The following is a 20,248-nucleotide window of genomic DNA, read 5'->3' as shown; positions in this document are numbered from 1 at the left end:
CTACTACAAATGTCCAGATGTAACATAACTAGACACTGGAAAGCAATTTCAGGTGTGGCAGTGGACAACTTGGTACAAAATACTCCGAAAAACAGCCATTTTAATATTTATTTGTGGTTTTTCTGTATACTGCCCTTCAGTGCTCCCCCCCTAAAAAAACATTTAGGGGTACTCTCGTTTTGACTCAAGAAAATCACCATTTTATAGTTCAAATCAGAAAAAATAAATGCAGCAAATGGACAAAAGTACAAAGATTCACAAAAAGTTTAGGGGTATGTGAACCCCTGCGTCCCCCCAGAAAAAAGCACCGCTGCCCTTCATCTGTAGATGAACCAATGGTATAAAACATTCTCAGGCCAGCTTCAGTAGCTTGCTTCTGCCTTCACTCAGAGCATGCAGAACTTTCCTAAGTAGTTCCAGAGAAGGTGGAGATGTCTTTAAGAAAGACTAACTGATAAATTACAGCTGCCCCATGAACAGATTGTAAAAGATAATTTCTCCTTAGTGTGGTTTGACTTTATAATGCATATAAAATGAGCAATCTCTCCCACCAGCCTAGTCTAGCACAATCTGGTCGATTTAAACATGTGCTCCCACCCATCCACACTCATATGTGCTCCAATTCATCTTAACTGCAATGCAAATGGAAAACGGTTATTAAATAATATACCCGAAATGACAGTCGATACTTTCTTGCCACATACAATGTATTAAACTCAAAGTACACTATATGTCTCAGAGATACCAAACTGCATACTGCTGGCTGTTAATTGTTGACTATTTACAACCTGTTCTTTAAAATTCCCATTTAAAAATATTTACCAAGATGTACTGCAATGGCTGTACAAAAGGAATTGAGCATATTGTCTTTAAAGTGTTCTTAAAATGCTTTATCTTGCCATGGACAAAAGATAATAATTTTATTGGTTTGTTTACTGGTACTATTTGTAACATTTAATAAAAGAAATAAACCCCCAGTCATATATATGAGTTGCCAGGAACAGTATCTTCCAGCCATCAGATGCTTGGGTAGGAATGTTTTCAGTTTCCTCCTGAAAGTCAGTGATGGGGGAGACTGATTCACTTCACCAGGGAGGTCATTCCACAAATGGGGAACTACCACTGAAAAGGTCCTATCGTGGGTCAACACCAACTGGGCAGACCCCATTGGTGGTGCTGCTGAAAGGACTCACCTGGCTGTCATAGGGTCCATGCTTGATACAAAGGAAGGTGCTCTTTTAGTACTCAGGCTGTTTACAACTTTATATGTTAGTACTGAAATGCTGGATTGGGCCCCATAGTTCACTGGCAGTCAGTGCAGTGACTTCAGGACCAGTGATGCATGGTCCCATTGGGCTGCCCCACTGGGCAGACCTAGCAACTGCCTTCTGCCCTAGCTGCTTCCTCTGGATCATCTCCAAGGGCAGCCCTACATGGAGGGGGTTACGGTAGTTCAGACAGGAGATCATCAGAGCATGGGCAACCAATTTTTTGTTCATACCGATGAATTGTTATTCACTTACCAATATGAATTTATATCCCACCTTTCTTACAAGGAGCTCAAGGTGGAATCCATGATTCTCCTCCTCTCCCTTGTATTCCCACAACAGCCCAGTGGGACAGGTGAGGCTGAGAGGTATTGATTGGCCAAAGGTGAGCTTCAAGGCTGAGTAGGGATTTGAACCCTGGTGCAGTGCTGTACCCATTACACCACAGCGGTGTCAATTTAGTCTAGCATAATGTGTACGTATCAAAACTAGATGATTGTTGGTATCTAAGGAATGCTTGGAGTTCATCTGATGTAATTTAAAGGCAACTTGTTGTATGTGCTTTTGTATATGCTTTAATTTTAGTATGCAGTAACATTTATTTAAAATAAAGCGTAATTTAACAATAAGAAAAAGTTCTGATTTCCCATGTAAATACAGCAAGCTTCAAAAGCAGAGAAGGCATTTTAATAAGTAGTGTCAACTTTTTAAAATCTGGTTTTATTTTTATGGAAACTGCTTATATGCTTTATTGATTAAGCAGTAAATATGTGTATAAGTAAGTACATATCCATGCTACACATCCTACCTGGTATAATGCTAGTTGCTTCTCCCCAGAAAATCCTGTTAACTCTATGGATCTTTCAGAGAATTCTCTGTTTCCACACTAGATTCTTTGCATGAAACTAAGACATTCAAACTGGTGTAAAAATCCTTATTTCTGAGTTTAAACACCAGGAAATGAAATTGAAAGAGTATTCTACATACAAAAATCTCAGAAATGAATTTACCAGCTTTAAAATTAAACTGAAAAAATGGAGGGGGGGGAACATAAAAAGTGACAGAGACACAGAATACTCAAGATAGAATAAACATAGTACTGTTTGGGAAATTGAACCAGGAAGGACCAACAGGAGGATAGCAATGTGACTGCTGTCTATAGGACCGTTAAAGCTGGCATTTTGAGTAGACTTAAATTCTATAATTAAAGCTCAGGGGAGACCTGCAGAATAGGAACTATAATAATAAGTCTAAAAGACCCAACAGAGGAAAATGTCTCATTATGAGATAAATTCTACAGGCTAACAATGGTAAAATGATTTATTCCTTCTCCCTTTCTCTCTCCCTCTCTCAGCCTTCATCGTTTGGAATCTCATATTGTTTTAATGGCAGTCTGAATGAATATTGATACATAGCATCACTATAACTGAATCAATACAAAGTATAACCAAAGTATGACTCATAACCCCAGAGTTATGCATATGAAACCCCATTTAACTAAGAAGTCACATTTAGTTTCACTTGTTTGCCCATCGTCTATGCTATGAGTGTGTGGGTATCAGTTGTGCCATTGACTAATGTTAGTTTTGTTTAAGTCTATAGCTCTTAATAGTGAGTAAAACTGCACGGTTTTCCCTTTGTAGGATTGCAATGGCTCATCCTTCCCCAACCTGGTGCCCTCCGATGTTTTGGACTACAACTCTCACCAGCCCCATCCTGGTAAGGAATGGTGGGAGATGCTGTCCAAAACATCTGGAGGATACTGGGTTGGGGAAGGGTGAGCCATTGTATTCCTACAGAGGGAAAACCATGCAGTTTTCCTCGCTGTTATGTACCTATCACCTGCCTAATAAGTGAGGAGCAATTTTTGTTAGGCTTGCCTTGTCTAAAACAAGTGCTCATCACTTTCCAGCCACTTGGGCTTGGATCTTCAGAAAATGTGAAGTAGTAGCTAGTGGATGATGGCGACCTGCTGAATAGTTCTTTTACAGAGAACTCCAAATAACTGTTTGGAGAATGGGGGAGGGGGCTGAATGCCTTGTCCAGTTCAGGCTTTAAGAAGATTTGAAGTTGTTAAGATATGAGCAGTGATGATCTGTATGCTACATGACGTAGCATGGTGTAGATGTTAACAGAGCCAGCTACATTTTGAACAACTTCAGTGTGATTGCCTCTTGCAATAATTGGGAAAATTTCAACAGTTCCTTCTTTTAATTGTATTGCATTGGGTCACAAGCTTGTGCTTATGTTACTGGGAAGAGTGGAGAAGAAAACATGAAAGAAAAACAGAGCTGCCACTGCTTCTATTTCTGCCATGAAGATAATTTGTTTAGGTGAAAAAGGTAAAGGTAAAGGACCTCTGGATGGTTAAGTCCAGTTGAATTCAACTATGGGTTACAGTGCCCATCCTGCTTTCATGCTGATGGAGCCGGCCTTTGTCCACAGACAGCTTTCCGGATCATGTGGCCACCATGACTAAACCGCTTCTGGTGCAACAATTTTTTTTTGCATCCGGTCCTAAACAACTTAGTGGCAAAGAGTGTCCCACTGAATTCAATGCAAATTATCAGGCACACATAGGATAACACCACATAGATTGTTCAGTTTGCTGTTAATGATAACAGCTCTGGATTATTTAAATTACTATTACTTACCAAGCTTTTAAATACTACATTGTAAACAGCTTTCAGAGAGAGAGAGAGAGAGAGAGAGAGAGAGAGAGAGAGAGAGAGGATAAAATGTTTTATCGAACATAATTAAATTACCAAAGCTAATGAGAAACTGTGGTAAAGGCTTCAAAATTTAATGCAGATGACTGATATATTGAAAAAATGTTGGGTATTATCTAGGTCAAATATCTCTGAATTGTTTCAAAATCAGGTACTTGTAGTGATTTATCCATCATAAATAAAAGGAGTAATTTTTCCACTTTCCTATTCTAAGCTATTTGCAGGTACTGAGTGGGAGATAAAAGCACTGATGAGAGCCTCTCTTTTCCTCCTTAGTTCCTGTTCCAAAGAAAAACAGCAAGTCAAATGTATAAATAGCAACCCTCCTTTTTCGTTGTACTTGTCGCTTGTTAAAGCTCCCAATCCTTTGTTGTTTGTTTTTACTGCAGGAGAAAGTTCTGTCTTGGATGATTTTGGACATCTTGTTATATCCCATTCCAAAATCTGTCAAACACGGAATGACAACTGGGACATTGCAGAATACTCTCCTTCAGTTCAAGATCAACAACGCCCACATGGAAGATTTACTAAGCATTTTACATTTTCAGAAGCAGCTGTGGGGCACACAACATATTACTGTAAAATCACTGTGTTATTCATCCAATTGGTTGTAGCTGTAAGTGTTCTCTTGAAACTTGAACATTTCTGGTAAGACGGGGGCATTTTACTGACAGAACAGCTCCTGGATTTTTCTAGGCATTCAGACCCAGAATATGTTTCAGAGGAGATAAGAAACCAATATTCTATCGACCTGAGACATAACATATTCCATTGCAAATATTTTGAAGAAGGAAATAAGTAGTCGAGCTGGTTTTATACTGGCCTATTGAATTAATGTTAAAACAGTGGGGAATTTGGAGTTTTTGCATAACATGTCACATAATCAATGGCACCTTTTCTTTATCTCAAAGGAAAGTGCTTAGTGCTTGCACTTCATGGAGTGTGGAACCCAGACCACATTCAGAAAAGTGTTATGAGCATGGCTGTGTTGTGAATGGGCCTGTCACAAAAGTTTGCTAACCTTGCAACAAAATGGAATATAAAAGATTTAACAAAATGAGTTTGATAATCTACCACTACCACTACCGCCACCACCACCACCACTATTACTATTACTATTACTATAAATTTATACCTGGCCCTTTCCCCCAAAGGAGTTCAGGGCAGTAAACACAACAATAACAATATCATTATTAGCATTCTAAATCCCATTAATGACCTGGCTATGGTATCATCTTCCAGGTCCAGCATCCTATTTTCACAGTAGCCGACCTGATGTCTATGGGAAGCCTGGAAGCAGCAGCAATCTCCCTACTTCTGATTACCAGTATGTGGTATACTGAGGCACGTGGGGGTGGCGCTGTGGTCTAAACCACTGAGCCTCTTGGGCTTGCCAGTTGGAAGGTCGGCAGTTCAAAGCTGTGCGACAGGGTGAGTTCCCATTGCTCAGTCCCATCTCCTAGCAGTTCAAAAGCCTTGCCAGTGCAAGTAGATAAATAGGTACCACTGCAGCGGGAAGGTAAACGGCATTTCCCTGTGCTCTGGCATTCATCACAGTGCTCCATGCGCCAGAAGTGGTTTAGGCTGGATCTAGACATATTGAAAATGCATTTCAGGAAAACGCGTTCTAAGCTTCATAAAGGGAAATCACGTTGGCGAAAGACGGGACTCCACAGTGCCACCTGGTGTCTCAGTGTTATAACACACAGAAAGCACTTTTTCTTTGCCAGTGTAGCTGAGTCCTCAGTCAGTCATGCTAGCCACATAACCTGGAAAGCTGTCTGTGGACAAACACTGGCTCCTTTGGCCTGAAGCGAAATTAGCACCACACACCAGTCAAGTCAAGTTTGACCGGACCTAACTGTCCTTTACCTTTACTTACATCCTGAGGCATGCTGCCTCTGACAATAAAGGCAAAACATGGTTCTAGAATCACGGAATTATAGAACTTTAAAGTTGGAAGGGACCCCAAAGATAATCCAGTCCAACCACATGCAATACAGGAATCAGGGCTGAAGCATCCAGGATAGATGACCATCCAACCTCTGCTTAAAAACCTCTAAGGAAGGAGACGCATCATGCTTAGTAGCCACTGATAGCCTTTTCCTCCAATCGTCCTCTAATCTTCTTTCAGAGCTGTTCAGTGTGGTGGCAATCACTACATCGCATGGGAGAGAATTTTATATTTTAACCATGCACTCTGTGAAGAAGCATTTCCTTTTGCTGTGCTGAATCCTGCAACATTCAGATGTCTCCAAGTTCTAGTATTATGAGAGAGGGAGAAAGACATCTTCCTGTCCGCTTTATGCACACCATGCCTAACTGTATACATAACTGTTAAAAGCTAAGATGCTAGTGGGCTCAAACTGACCAGCAACTTTGCTTAAGGTCTTCTTGAGTTTTCTAGTTGCTGGGAGTAACACAGGTCATTGGCTCCTTCCTCCTGATTCTAGTTCTCAATCCTGAAAGGGCATTTGATAGGTTAGAATGGAAATAGTTTCTCCAATGTGAACTCCCCTCCAACCCCCCCCCCCCAAAAAAGTTTTGACAATAAGGTTATTGGCTTTGTAATAAAATACATTCATATCCATCAGTTTGTCTTTACAGTAGTACCTCTGGTTGCAGACGGGATCCGTTTTGGAGCTCTGGTCGGAGCCTGAGGTTTCCGCAACTGTTCTGCACATGCACATGGCCCGTAGAGTGCTTCTGCGCATGCACGAGCGGCGAAACCTAGAAAAATAGTTCCGGGTTTGCCGCTTTTGCAACCCAAAGTTTACGTTACCCAAGGGTAATGTAAGCCGAGGTTCTACCATATTAATAAATGGTTGATGAAAAAATATTAATATCAGAAGAGATTCAGGACCAAGGCTGTACCTTGGCCATCAGTACTATTTGCAATATCAACATAAACATTTGCACTCTTTGGTCTCTAGACAGAAACATGAAGTATTACTAAATGCACCAGCAGTTGCTAGATAAATGTTTTCATATCATTGGAAATATATTTGAAACAAGAATGGATGGAAAAATTGTGGGTCACTCTTTCATTAGTCAAACTGATGTCACTTTGTCAATTTTCAAATGCATTTCACAATGTTAATGAAATGAGAACATTCAACCATTTTATAAAGAAGTGTGGCCGATTTGAATGGTTGTTTATGTAATTTTATTTAAAAAATGCTTGCCCACCTTTCCAGTGAAAGCTTGCACAAGTAAAAATTACAAAATATTAGCATTAAAACAACCATAAAACCATCAAATCCCCCCAAAACAGCAGGCAATAAACATATGCAGCCAGTCAAGTAAGTTTCTTGGTGAATGCAACTGGTGGGAAATGAAGCAGGCTTAAATGAATTCTGAACCAAATTTGGCAGCCTACAAGGCACCCCAAGACAGAGGTGGGTTGTATTCTGAAGTGCTCAGATGAGATCTGATCCAGTTCTTGTGATCAGTGCATACCACTATTTTATATGCAATATATTTGTTAAACTTTTGATTCTTTTAGCAATTAATGTTTAAAAAACAAATGGTGGTAGAGACATGTTATGAACTGAAATCAGTCAATGCCTCCAACTATAGAACCTATAGTACCCAGATGCAAAGAGCATTTTCTCACTGACATCTTACAACTTAGGTAAATATATCAAGTAAATGTGAGCTAGTCCCCCTCCCATTTTCTTTAAAATATCAAGAACACTTTTTTATTATCAGTGTGATATCAACAGTATTAGAAGTTGAGAATTTTGAGAAACCTTTCAATTAGCTGGCAATGATCGTGTTACTGGCTGGACAGTAGACAGAGATACTGTTGACTTTTCCCTTATCTGAATGTGTCTGATTCACAATGTATTCTACATACGTAGGAATGTATACTACTACAAATATATTCCTTACTTGGACTGTAAGAAAAGGGACAGATGTTTAAGTGGAATAAAAACAGGAAACAAAACATCAACACACCTCACCAGTACAGTTCTGTTGGTTTCTGTGTGGCCTAAAGGCCTATTTAGATGTTTAATGTTTTATTATGTTTTTATATATGTTGGAAGCTGCCCAGAGTGGCTGGGGCAACCCAGTAAGATGTGTGAGGTATAAATAGTAAAATTATCATTATGGAATGGGATGCCCCTATTTTCATTGGAGAAATGTTGGAGGGTATGCAAAGCAGCACACACATACACACATACACACCCGCATGAATTCTGGGCACTGAACTTCACCCCTCAAAGGTTACAATCGCCAGCAACCTTTAAGAGTACCCAGAATTCTTTGAGGACAACATAAGCTTTGAATGTGTTTTAAAAGGTATAGTGTGTACACAAACCTAAGACAATCACCCTTTGATTTGTGGAGGTTGTCAGGCGGTGCTAGTGCTTGCATCTCCTCATGTTTTATTTCCTGATTTTAGAATGCCCAAATACGGCTCATGACTTGAGTAGATCTTATGTGTTGCTTTCTGCACCCACTTTCTTATTGGTGCTCAATGATTTTTTTGTGGAGTCCCGCACAAGGATGAACTGAATCAGAACATTTAGCTTCATTTTCTCTCACTCTCCTGGCATGGGACAAGGTGCCAAGCAGCGTATATTAAAGTCCAATTTCTATGTTTGCTCCCTTCTTTCTTCCCAGCTAATTGTGCTTCACAAAATATACCGGTATTTGTTAACTTTTAATAGAATAGTATGCAAAGCTCAAAATGATGCAAGAACACTAGGTGGCAATGTTGGTACAATTTGAAATAAACTCTCATCATCACTCTCAAATGCTATATGCAATTTCAAACCTGGAACAAGAGTTTTTTAAAGGTTGCACCATTATAAAGACACCATTATGTCTTCTGCTGCTAATTTGAAGAAAACTAAGAGCTAAGTTTCTGTTTTGCGATCATAACTATGCAGGGGCAAAATGACTTACTTCTCACAGGGCAACCTGAAAAACCCAGCTGTGGCGCAAACAATGAAGTTGATGCAGCTAGTGCTATTTTTCTAGAAAAAGAGATGCTGAAACTCACGATGAACACCTCCCTTGTTTTCTTATACTGGCAATGGCGCCCACCTGAGAGGTGCCGGAACTCTGGCTGAAGAAAAGCCCTGGATGCGGCTGTGTCAAAGTACCATCCCTAACAGGTTCTGTTGATAATATTCCTCAGGGATTGGGACCCTCAGGTCTGGGGGCCAAAGGTGGTTCTCCAAGTCCTCTCTCTCTGGTCCTTGGGGCTTTCCTCTGGCCATAATGCTGAGCAATTCTACTCAGTGGTGGAGCTGAGTAGAACTCTGGCACCGGGGGCAGAGAGCAGGCGCGAGTGTTGCTGGCATGTGTCCTGGGGTGTGTGGCATGCATCCTGGGGGCGTGGTGCACCACCTGCGGGGGTGTGGTGTCTAGCGCGGGGGGGGGGAGGGGAGCTGCGATGGCACCTCACTGGGATCTTGGTGCTGGGGGCGGTGTGCTCCCCCCCTCTTCCTCTGCCAGTGATTCTACTCTGCACCCCCCCTTGAGTCTTTCTGCCTGGAATGTGTCCTTTAACTCTGATAATGTCTCTTGGTTTTTTGGATAGAGGGATATCAAAAGGTTTGTGAGTGTGTAGAAACTCGGTAAAATTCACATGCACTGCTAAGCCCCTTCATGGCAAGCATCTTTAGCAAAGAAGCTATGCCCAGCTGCAGATGGGATGCATAGTCATACAGCAGCTTCCGGCAGCGTTCCTGAGGAATATGAGCCCATTCCTCATGAGCAACGGCCTCCAGTTCAGTAATAGTCATGGGTTTGCATGTTGCAACCGCCTTCTTCAAACCCCATCAGATATTTTCTATAGGGTTCAAGTCAGGTGACTGTGATGACTGCAGAACCTTCCAGGACTTCTTCTGCAACTAAGTCTCAGTGGAATTTGAGGTATGCTTGGGAACAATCCTTTCTTTAGGGGGTACTCAAGGGTACACAGGGGTACACAGTACTGGTACTTCTTTTTTGCAGTTAAAAAGTGTGACACTTACTGTAACAACTTTGAAGTGAGTACGGCACCTATTTTTCTAGGAAAAAAGCACTGCTTGGGATCATTGTCCTGTTTGGACAAGGTCCAGTGATTCCCCAGCTTCAGATTTCTCATAGATGGTATGACGCTACCTGCTAGGCCTTCCTGATACTTCAACGAATCCATCTTGCCTTCCACACACTGCAAGTTTCCAGTGTCAGAGGATGCAAAGCAACTCTAGAGCATCATTGATGCTTCACTGTAGGCTGAGTGTTCTCTTCAGCGTATGCTTCATTCTTCTTCCTGCAGACATAGCGCTGATCCATGGGGCTGAAAAGTTCCCATTTTGTTCCATCACTCCACAGAACAGAACCCCAAAACCTCTGTGGCTTATTTATATGATTCTGAGCAGATTGGAGGTGACTTTTCTTGTGCTTTTGGGTCAGTAGTGGTGTTCTTCTTGGAGCTCTGACATGCAAACCTTCTATGTTTAGTATACGCCTTACTGTGCTCACTGAAACTTCAGTGCTTACTGCCACCAAGTCTTGCTGCAGCTCTTTTGCAGTCATTCAGGGGTTTCTCCAGCCTGCCTTCTTACAAATTGGGTTTGAATCCACAGATGGCTTCCTTTTTCTGCCCCATCCAGGTAGTATAACCACTGCTCTTTAACTTTGAACTTGCAAACTATGCCTCCAACAGTATCTCTAGGAACATGCAGTGCCTTTGCTATCTTTTTGTACAGTGGTACCTTGGGTAACATACTCTTCAGGTTACAGACGCTTCAGGTTACAGACACTTCAGGTTACAGACTCTGCTAACTCAGAAATAGTACCTCGGCTTAAGAACTTTGCTTCAAGATGAGAACAGAAATTGCACAGCGGCAACCCAGTGGTGGTGGTGGGCCCCATTAGCTAAAGTGGTACCGCAGGTTAAGAACAGTTTCAGGTTAAGAACAGACCTCCAGAATGAATTAAGTTCTTAACCTGAGGTACCACTGTATCCTCTTGCTTGTTTGTGAAGGGTGAGGATCTCTTCTCTTACCTTCTTGTAGCATTCTCTTGACTTAGCCATATTTCTAACATGCAGCCAAATTTAGCACTCAACTCGATCAATCTGCAAATTTGCACTCTTACAAGTGAATGCAGTGTCTGTACTATTCGTCAGGAGTCCTGCCTTTAGTGTCTCACAATCTGTACTTTGAAACTTCCTGCCTATTGACATTCGGCAAGCACCATCATGGTGTTCTTTTAGATGCCGTCTGTTTCACACAGACAATTCGTTACATGTTTGTGTTTGATTGTTTTTAAGCAGTTTTTAAAGTTTTAAAGTTTGCTTTTATTACGGATGTGTTTTCCACCCTGGGCTCTTTTGGGAGAAAAGGACAAGATAAAATTTTGAGAAATAAATAAATAAATGTGGTGAAATGAGCTTAAATGCTTCTAACAAACTGCAAGAGGGCAAAGTTTAAAATCCCCCAAATGTAAGCATGAAGAGAAATACTGTATCCCATATTCCACCGCTAGTTCAATATTATAAGTGCAAATAACTCATCTCTCAAAACACACCTAACACTCGTATTGTATTAACTTGAAAAGTCCTTTGAGACAAACTGTATTTGGTGGGTTTACTTGGGACATTGTATGAACAAAGGAAGGCAGCTTAGGTTCTTGCATTTAAGAATATCTATCTCTATCTATTATCTATCTATCATCTATCTATCTATCTATCTATCATCTATCTATATCTATCTATCTATCTATCTATCTATCTATCATCTATCTATCTATCTATCTATCTATCATCTATCTATCTATCATCTATCTATCTATCTATCTATCTATCTATCTATCTATCTATCTATCTATCATCTATCTACTTAATCTATCTATCTCTATCCCTAGTGATAGCTTTCTCCTTCCTGCACTCCTACTGCTTTATACTCCAAGGTGGAAATGCTAAAAGAAATCAAAGTGAATTTAAATTATCCAACTCTCCCAAGGAAAATGAAAACAAAGACAGGGCTATCAAAAGAAATCCAGAAATTGTACATAAAGCCCACTAGGGCAGGGGGTCTGCTTGCTCCCTGCTAACCTCCAGCACACCTCCAATTGACAATCAAGAGAGACCCATTTTTTCATTGTTGCTATTACTTGATATTTAAATGCCTACATAACTATCTAATTTAGCCTGGAGGTGAGAAAATGTCCCTCTCCACAGGGCTGAATATCGTCAGGGGAGAAAAGGGAGAGCATGTCCAAGTGTGTGGAACCACCACCCACAGTGGGTGGGGATGAAGTATACAGGCACCCCATTCTCTCACTCATTTTGCTTTCTTTGTGTTTCATTTCTGTGCTCCCCTTTCTCAGCAGAAATAGGGGGAAAGCAATCTAGACTTGCAGAGAGCCTGGCATGACTAAATCCCTGGGTTTCCTCACTTGTTGCTGAGACAGAGAAGCCAACTAAACCAACTGGCTGTGCTAAAGATGTCTCTCCCTGCAAGGCCTGATTGCTGAAGAATGGGATGGAGAAAGGGGGCTGGATAAAGAGACCTGACATGCCAAATTAGGGCCATGGGCTGGGGGTTCCCCAGGCATTCTTTTTTACTTTCTAAAAAATGATTTTCAGTTATATACAATTTCAATAGTTTTACAGTCATTTTAACATTTCAAAACTCAACTTCCTTCCTCCTTTTTCTGTGGTTTCTTAAAATTATTTTTATTATTTTCTGCCTATTCTAAATTAGCTTAACTTATTCTTTTATTCATCTTCTTCAATTATATAAACTTATGAAACAGCAGCTTATTATAATAATCCTGCCAATGTCCTTATCTGTTTACAATTTGTTTGTAAATATTCAATAAACTATTTCCATTATTTTATTAAAAAATTGTTATCTTGATTTCTCCCCCCCCCAGTAAGTTTGGCCATTTCTGCATAGTCCATAGGTTTTTTTATCCATTCTTCTTTCATTGGTACTTCTTCTTTCCATTTTTGGACAAATAACATTCTTGCTGCTGTAATCGCATACATGAATAAATCTCTATACTGTTTAGGTAGTTCTACCCCTATAATTCCCAGAAGAAAAGCTTCTGTTTTTTGTTTTGTTTTACAAATGTTGTTTTAAACATCTTTTCCAATTCATTATATATTATTTCCCAGTAAGCTTTAACCTTACTACAAGACTACCACACGTGATAGAAAGTATCTTCTTTCTCTTTGCATTTCCAACACTTATTCGAGTTTGATTTCAACATTTTTGCCAGTTTACTTGGTGTTAGATATCATCTATATAACATTTTCATGTACTTTTCTCTTAAACCATAGCATGCTGCAAATGTAATATCCATATTCCACAATTGGTTTCATGCTTCCATATCTATATTATAACCAATATCTATTGCCCAATGTATCATTGAAGATTTTACTACCTCATCCTTTGTCTCCCATTCCAGTAATATCTTATACATTTTAGGCAGCACTTTAACATTACATTCCAATAGATCTCTTTCCAATTGTGATATTTGTTCCCCAAATCCCCATTTCCTATCTTTCTTAAATACTTCATTCAAATGTTGATATTGTATCCATGTTGTTAACTTAAATCCTTAAATTCTTTTAATTTAAACTCTCCTCTCTCTTCTTTTAATAAATTTCAACATGTTGTCCAACCTTCTATCATATTCTTTTTCTTTACCAATGGTGAGAACCAAAATGGTGTTTTTGTCTCCAATAATTTTTTGTATTTATCTCCATACTCTATAAAAATGTTTGTCAATTATGTGATTTGTAAATCCTTTGTGTACTTTCACCTTTTCATACCACAAATAGGCATGCCAACCAAAAATATTATCACGACCTTCTAAATCTAAGTTACGTGGATTCTCCAATGTCATCCATTCCTTCAACCCACAAAGACAAGATGCTTCATAATATAATCCTAATGCCTACACAGGCATTTTTTACTCCTCACCTGGAGAAGCAGAATGAGAGGAGCAAGGACATGCTCATTCTGCCCTTTCCATCGCCTTCCTCCCCTCCATGCATAGCAGTGCAAATAATGTAGACAGTGGACTGGCTGTGACTCTTGTGAAGGGTCCACATGTAGAAATTGGCTAGATTGGGGTTCTAAGCCACACAGGGAGCATCTGTGAATACAGAAGGCTCTCTGCTGTGGTGTTTGCCCTCCATCCATAGTAGCTGGTTAAGTTAGACAATGAGGAGACGGAGCTAGCTGGTGTGTTCCTGTCCTCTCCCCAAATTTTTCATGTCATGTGAATAGAGTCTCTCAAAAATAGACAAATAGTTCAAGAGATATCACAATAATGTACACGGTGATAGCTCTTGAGTAAAGCAACTTCAGAAAGCACTTCAGAAGGATAACCTAAATTCCTGCTTCGTGATACTCTGGCTGTACTGATCTCTGGCAGGCAAGCAAGCTTCCGATAAGAATTAATGACTCCCTGCAAGTTTATGTACATTTATTTACAAAAGACACATCCCGAGCCCGGCTTCTCCCTTGCTCGCTTTGTTGGTCAGTCTGAAGTTTCACTCCTCCCACAACAGGAAGGGCGTCAGACTCCCGCCTTCCTCCTCTTGCTCTTCCGTTCCATCTGATTTTATCCCAACGTCTAGATCAAGGACTGAGAGGCTGACACTCCATCTCCTGCCCATTCTCACTCAACCCAGCCTCAGATTCCTGCTTATCTGCTGATTGCCTAGCAACACCCTGGATGCCTTCCAACTCCTCCTCCCCTTTTATTTATTTATTATTTGTACCCCGCCCATCTGGCTGGGTTTCCCCAGCCACTCTGGGCGGCCTCCATAGAAACAAAAAAAACAACACTAAAATATCATACATTAAAAACTTCCCTGAACAGGGCTGCCTTAAGATGTCTTCTGAATGTCAGGTAGTTGTTTATCTCTTTGACCTCTGCTGGAAGGGCGTTCCACAGGGCGGGTGCCACTACCGAAAAGGCCCTCTGCCTGGTTCCCTGTAGCTTTGCTTCTCGCAATGAGGGAACCACCAGAAGGCCCTCGGCACTGGACCTCAGCGTCCGGGCAGAACGATGGGGGTGGAGACGCTCCTTCAGGTATACAGGATTGAGGCCGTTTAGGGCTTTAAAGGTCAGCACCAACACTTTGAATTGTGCTCGGAAACGTACTGGGAGCCAATGTAGGTCTTTCAAGACCGGTGTTATGTGGTCTCGGCGGCTGCCCCCAGTCACCAGTCTAGCTGCTGCATTCTGGATTAGCTGTAGTTTCCGAGTCACCTTCAAAGGTAGCCCCACGTAGAGCGCATTGCAGTAGTCCAAGCGGGAGATAACTAGAGCATGCACCACTCTGGCGAGACAGTCCACGGGCAGGTAGGGTCTCAGCCTGCGTACCAGGTGGAGTTGGTAGACAGCTGCCCTGGATACAGAATTAACCTGCGCCTCCATGGACAGCTGTGAGTCCAAAATGACTCCCAGGCTGCGCACCTGGTCCTTCAGGGGCACAGTTACCCCATTCAGGACCAGGGAGTCCTCCACACCAGCCCGCCCCCTGTCCCCCAAGAACAGTACTTCTGTCTTGTCAGGATTCAACTTCAATCCATTAGCCACCATCCATCCTCCAACCCTTGAGAGCTAAATGAGTCTTCCCCATGAAGGGGGGGCCAGACAGCCCTCTCTCGATTCTGTCAGGCAATTCTCATCTGCAGAGTTAATTTCTCTTTCACTCTCCGAGTCTAACTCATCCCCTGAGCTCTGGGTCGCCATGTTCTTGACACTAGCTATCTGAAGTGGTCCTAACTAGTTGATTATTGCATAATTCACATTAATTTGGGAGTCTGTAAATGTATGACAGTTTGGACATATACTCTTTTTTTACCCACTGAAGTCATCAAGTGGGCATTGCATTCTGGTGAAACTGGTGTGCTGAACTGTCTTGTGAATGCTTGCCTCATCAGGTGTCCAGATCACAACTCTCTGCATCTGGGAAAAAAGAAAAGAACAAAATTAACTCAGCATGTATGACTCAGACATCTATTGAAACATTTAAGGGGAAGGACTCTAGCTCTGTATTGGAGAAAATGCTCTGAATGTCTGGTGTTTCAGGTTCAGCCCCCTGCATCTCCAGGCAGGGCTAGCAAAGATGCCCCTTTGAAACCCCGAGAGCTCCATCAGTAGAAGCCCTGCCCAAGGACTTCTGCTTGCACAATGGGTCTTTCCTCACTCTCTTCTCCCTGCCCCACAAAATTGGCTATGAGGGATTGGGAGAACCCCAGGAACAGCAGGCGGCAGGAGGAGAGGGGGGATAATTCCGTCTGGCAAGCTGAAATGCTTTCTCTGGTGGAACAATCACCTCAGTGTGACCTTGAACTCCTCACAAAGTGAATCGGGTCTACATATAACTCAGATTAAATGTGCTATACAGGCGTATTGTCAAATACTCAAGTGGCTAGTGGATGATTTGCTTTTACAATGCTTTTGCTGAAGAACTTTTTTTTCCAGATAAACTTGTCTTCACAACTGCTTATTTTAACACATGCATTCAAGCACATTATGATTTTGACAGGTGGTAAATATACATTTTGAAGAACCAGCTTTTTCAGTAAAGTCAGGTTTCATGCAGGAATCTATGTAGAAAACCCCTGGTTGGTTCTGCTTCCCCAAACCATAATGTTCTGATTGTCAGGCATAGGATGAAATGTAGATCACTGAATCATCGGGTCTTGATACGATTTTCAGCCATGTGATAACTGAAGTGCACAGAGAGAGATTTTGACAGTAGAGCAAAGCAGAGATGAATAATGTGGAAAGTAAAATGGGAAGCAGCTTGAACAGAGTAAGTTTAAGAGACGGGTCAGAAGCGAAAGAACGAATTCTGCTGAACAGAATATAGCAGACTGGCAGAGTGAGTTATACAGAGCAATAAACATGGAGGATTTGTCTCGTTTTTTTTCAAACTTTTAATATGAATGACAGCTGTGATACAGTAGTATGAAATTCAAGCTGCTAAACAGCTATATAAGGTAAATGTCATAAAAATTAATTTGAATCCCTAGTTTGTGGGGTAGCTACAGGTCAGGTTTTTTTAAATAGATATTTATTAAGAATTTTCCATTTCAAAAAAAACAAACAAACCAAAAACAAAAAACAAAAAAAGAAAACATATACAGTTTAGAACTCTTCTTTTTCTACAACATATTTCTCTGACTTCCCCACACCTCCCCTTCTTATATTCCAATTCAAATTGTTAATTCAACAAGTTCTTATCCCCAATTTTTAACCTTTTTATATTTAGTTCAATTTAAAAGACCATTTTTACAACATCAAAATTTATGCATCAATGTTCATTCTTAAATCTTATATCCTTTTTCTAAAGTCGACCCAAATTCCCTTCCACGAATTCCCCACTTTTCATACTAGTAACAAAACAGAATAAAAAGAAAAAAGATGGATTATAATTATGCACCCTTTGGATCCCCAAACCCCACCCCATTCCCTTTCCTGGTTTCAATCCCCAACAGATGTCCATCAGTCTTAATCTGCTATCAGCCTGGAGATCTCACGTCCGAGGCTCTCAATTCTCTCTCAGTTCCTCTCTGCCGGTTTTTTTGATAGTCCTTAGTATTAAACACCAAATCTCGGAGACGCTCTGGCCCGATAGGGACAATGTTTCTTCCAGCCAGACCACCATACTTAAAAGTGGAGCCCAAATCTTGTTTCTTATTCCTTTCAAGTCCAAATGTCCCCCTACAGGTCAGTTTTTATGTGGTGCTGTTCCTCCCCATAGGAAGCAAGTGTTTGGCCTTGCAGCTGGCCTGTTTTTGTATGGCTGCAGTCCCTTCTGTGATGTAGGGGCTCCAGTAACTGTTGCTCCTATAGCATAAATCAAAGCGGCTGCATGTGTTGCACCGCAAGTAGCCCATCCACACAATCACTGGGTCAGATGCAATTAACTGGTCTTTATTTTTTACTCTCTTGGGCGCAGGAATTTAACCTTAATTATTTACAATTTTTGTTTAACCCGCAAGAAAGAAAGGCTTTTTTGCTGGCTAGGTTCAATTCTAATCCTTCTAACCTCCTTTGGGGTAGGTTTGTGGGTATGGCAGAAGGAGATAGGATCTGCCCATACGATGCCCACCTGGTGGAAACTCCAGCTCACGTGGCCCTTAAATGTAAAATATATGATGATCTCTGCCGACAATTTTTAGACCATCTATGTATTCCAACATGGAAACCAGAGACGGAGGTTATGCGCTTCTTATTACAGGGGAGAGACCAGGAGCTCACCAAGACAGTAGCTAAGTTCCTCTATTTGATTTTTTTTGTCGCCAAAGTGTGCTACAGGATCCTGCCCTTGCTGGAAACCCACAGAGATGAAATAGATTGCTCGCCTCTTCTTCCCTTTGGCAAATGACTGTACTGTTGAAATGGCGATGAGATTGCACTGGCTTATTTATTCTGAATTTTTGTAAGCGATGCCAATAAAGGTTTGAGGATGAAATTAACCGGTCCTAGAAGAATCCCACACATTGGCTTTCTCTAATACAATGTGGATTTCCCCCTCTTCCTCCTGCACCCCCAAGAACTGGAGGAGGGAATGTCAGGAGAGCCCCCAGAACAGCACATGGAGGGGAGGGGGGGGAGAGATTCGAGGACAAAGAAACATTGAAACATTTTAGTGTCATATAGTATATATATATTTATTTGCAGAATATGAAGAGCTTTTTGTTTTCTAATGTATTTCTTATCAATAAACAATTTGGTGTGGTGCAAACAATCCCCCCCCCTCCCAGAAAGCATGGCCCAGAGAAAAAAGTTTAAGAACTTCTACCTTGGCACTACATTGAATTTCTCCCATTAATAACACAAAAAGGGTCTGCTGGGTCAGGAAAATGGCCCATCTACTAAAACCCAATTGGGACGTGGGTGGCGCTGTGGGTTAAACCACAGAGCCTAGGACTTGCCGATCAGAAGGTCAGCAGTTCAAATCCCCGCGACGGGGTGAGCTCCCGTTGCTCAGTCCCTGCTCCTGACAACCTAGCAATTCAAAAGCACATCAAAGTGCAAGTAGATAAATAGGTACCGCTCCGGCAGGAAGGTAAATGGCGTTTCCGTGCACTGCTCTGTTTCGCCAGAAGCGGCTTAGTCATGCTGGCCACATGACCCGGAAGCTGTACGCCGGCTCCCTCGGCCAATAAAGCGAGATGAGCCCACAACCCCAGAGTCGGCCACAACTGGACCTTATGGTCAGGGGTCCCTTTACCTTTACCTTTTACTGCAACTCAATGGCCAGTCTGATGCCTGGTTCAATGGCCAATCCCCCAAGCCGGATCTGAGCACAACAGCTCTCTCCCTTCCTGTGGTTCTGAATGCCAGTTGATGGAACCACAGGAGACATTGAACTCTTCCATGAAATTGCCCATTCTTCTTTTAAAGCCATCACTGTCTTCTGTGGCTGATGAAAGTTGTTGTGATACTCCTTTTCCCCTCAAAGAGTGACAATTCCCAGAGTTCCCAGTCAAAAGGTACTGATGATTAAACTACACTAGGAATTGTAGCTTTGTGAAGGGAGTAGGTGCCTTATTCTTTGATGAAAGTCATGGCTATTTAAGGTGCTATCATAAGGCTTTAAATGGATGGACTGATTTTTGCCAGATACTTTTTAGTTACTGGCTTGTCATCCACCTGACTGATGCTACATTAATGTGAAATTTGCATTTGTTTCCTCTCCTTTTTATACTGCTTTCCTAAATATCACAACATGCAGTAAAATCACCCTCAGGTATCAACATTATGTTGAATCAAGAAATTGCACAATGATTGCAGCTTTCACGTGGAAAATGTGAGCTGTATCGCTACCATTTGGCTGAGGTAGCACTTTTACAGAGCTGCAGAAGTATTGACAACCAGTTCTAATAAGAGTAGGAATTTTTGAAGAATGCTACAATTTCTTCTTGTGCAAGGACTTGGGAGCAGGACACATAGAAGTAATATTTTCTTTAGTGCATTTCTGTTCAGGCTCCCAAAATATCAACCTGTGCTTTGCTTCTCCCCGATGCCTGACCACTGGCCGTGCTGAAGGGATCTGATGGAGTCTATCAACATCTGGAGCCTCCTCGGTTCTTCATCCTTGCACAAAGAGTTAATCTAGTTCAGCATCTGTTTCCAAAAGCAGCTAGCTAGATGCTTCTTGGAAGCTCACAAACAGAGCATGAGAATTTAGTCCTTAAAGGTATGTCAACTTAATAAATGCCTACAATGTTTTGTGCATCCTTTTCAAAAAATGTAATACAT

The 20,248-nt window shown here is 41.4% G+C and overlaps 1 long non-coding RNA gene across 1 annotated transcript in view; it reads left to right on the top strand.

Annotated features, from left to right (window-relative positions):
• LOC309528866 overlaps window positions 1–19,148 on the top strand; it is a 145,572-nt gene extending 126,424 nt beyond the window's left edge. Inside the window, exon 3 of the long non-coding RNA XR_014217937.1 lies at window positions 19,023–19,148. This is a non-coding gene — a long non-coding RNA (uncharacterized lncRNA). The remainder of the gene's footprint in view (window positions 1–19,022) is intronic.
• Window positions 19,149–20,248: the final 1,100 nt, after the last annotated feature.

This window comes from Podarcis vaucheri, assembly GCF_965113315.1.
Source record: "Podarcis vaucheri genome assembly, chromosome: 3".
NCBI lineage: Eukaryota > Metazoa > Chordata > Lepidosauria > Squamata > Lacertidae > Podarcis > Podarcis vaucheri.
This window is presented reverse-complemented; position numbering and strand designations above follow the sequence as displayed.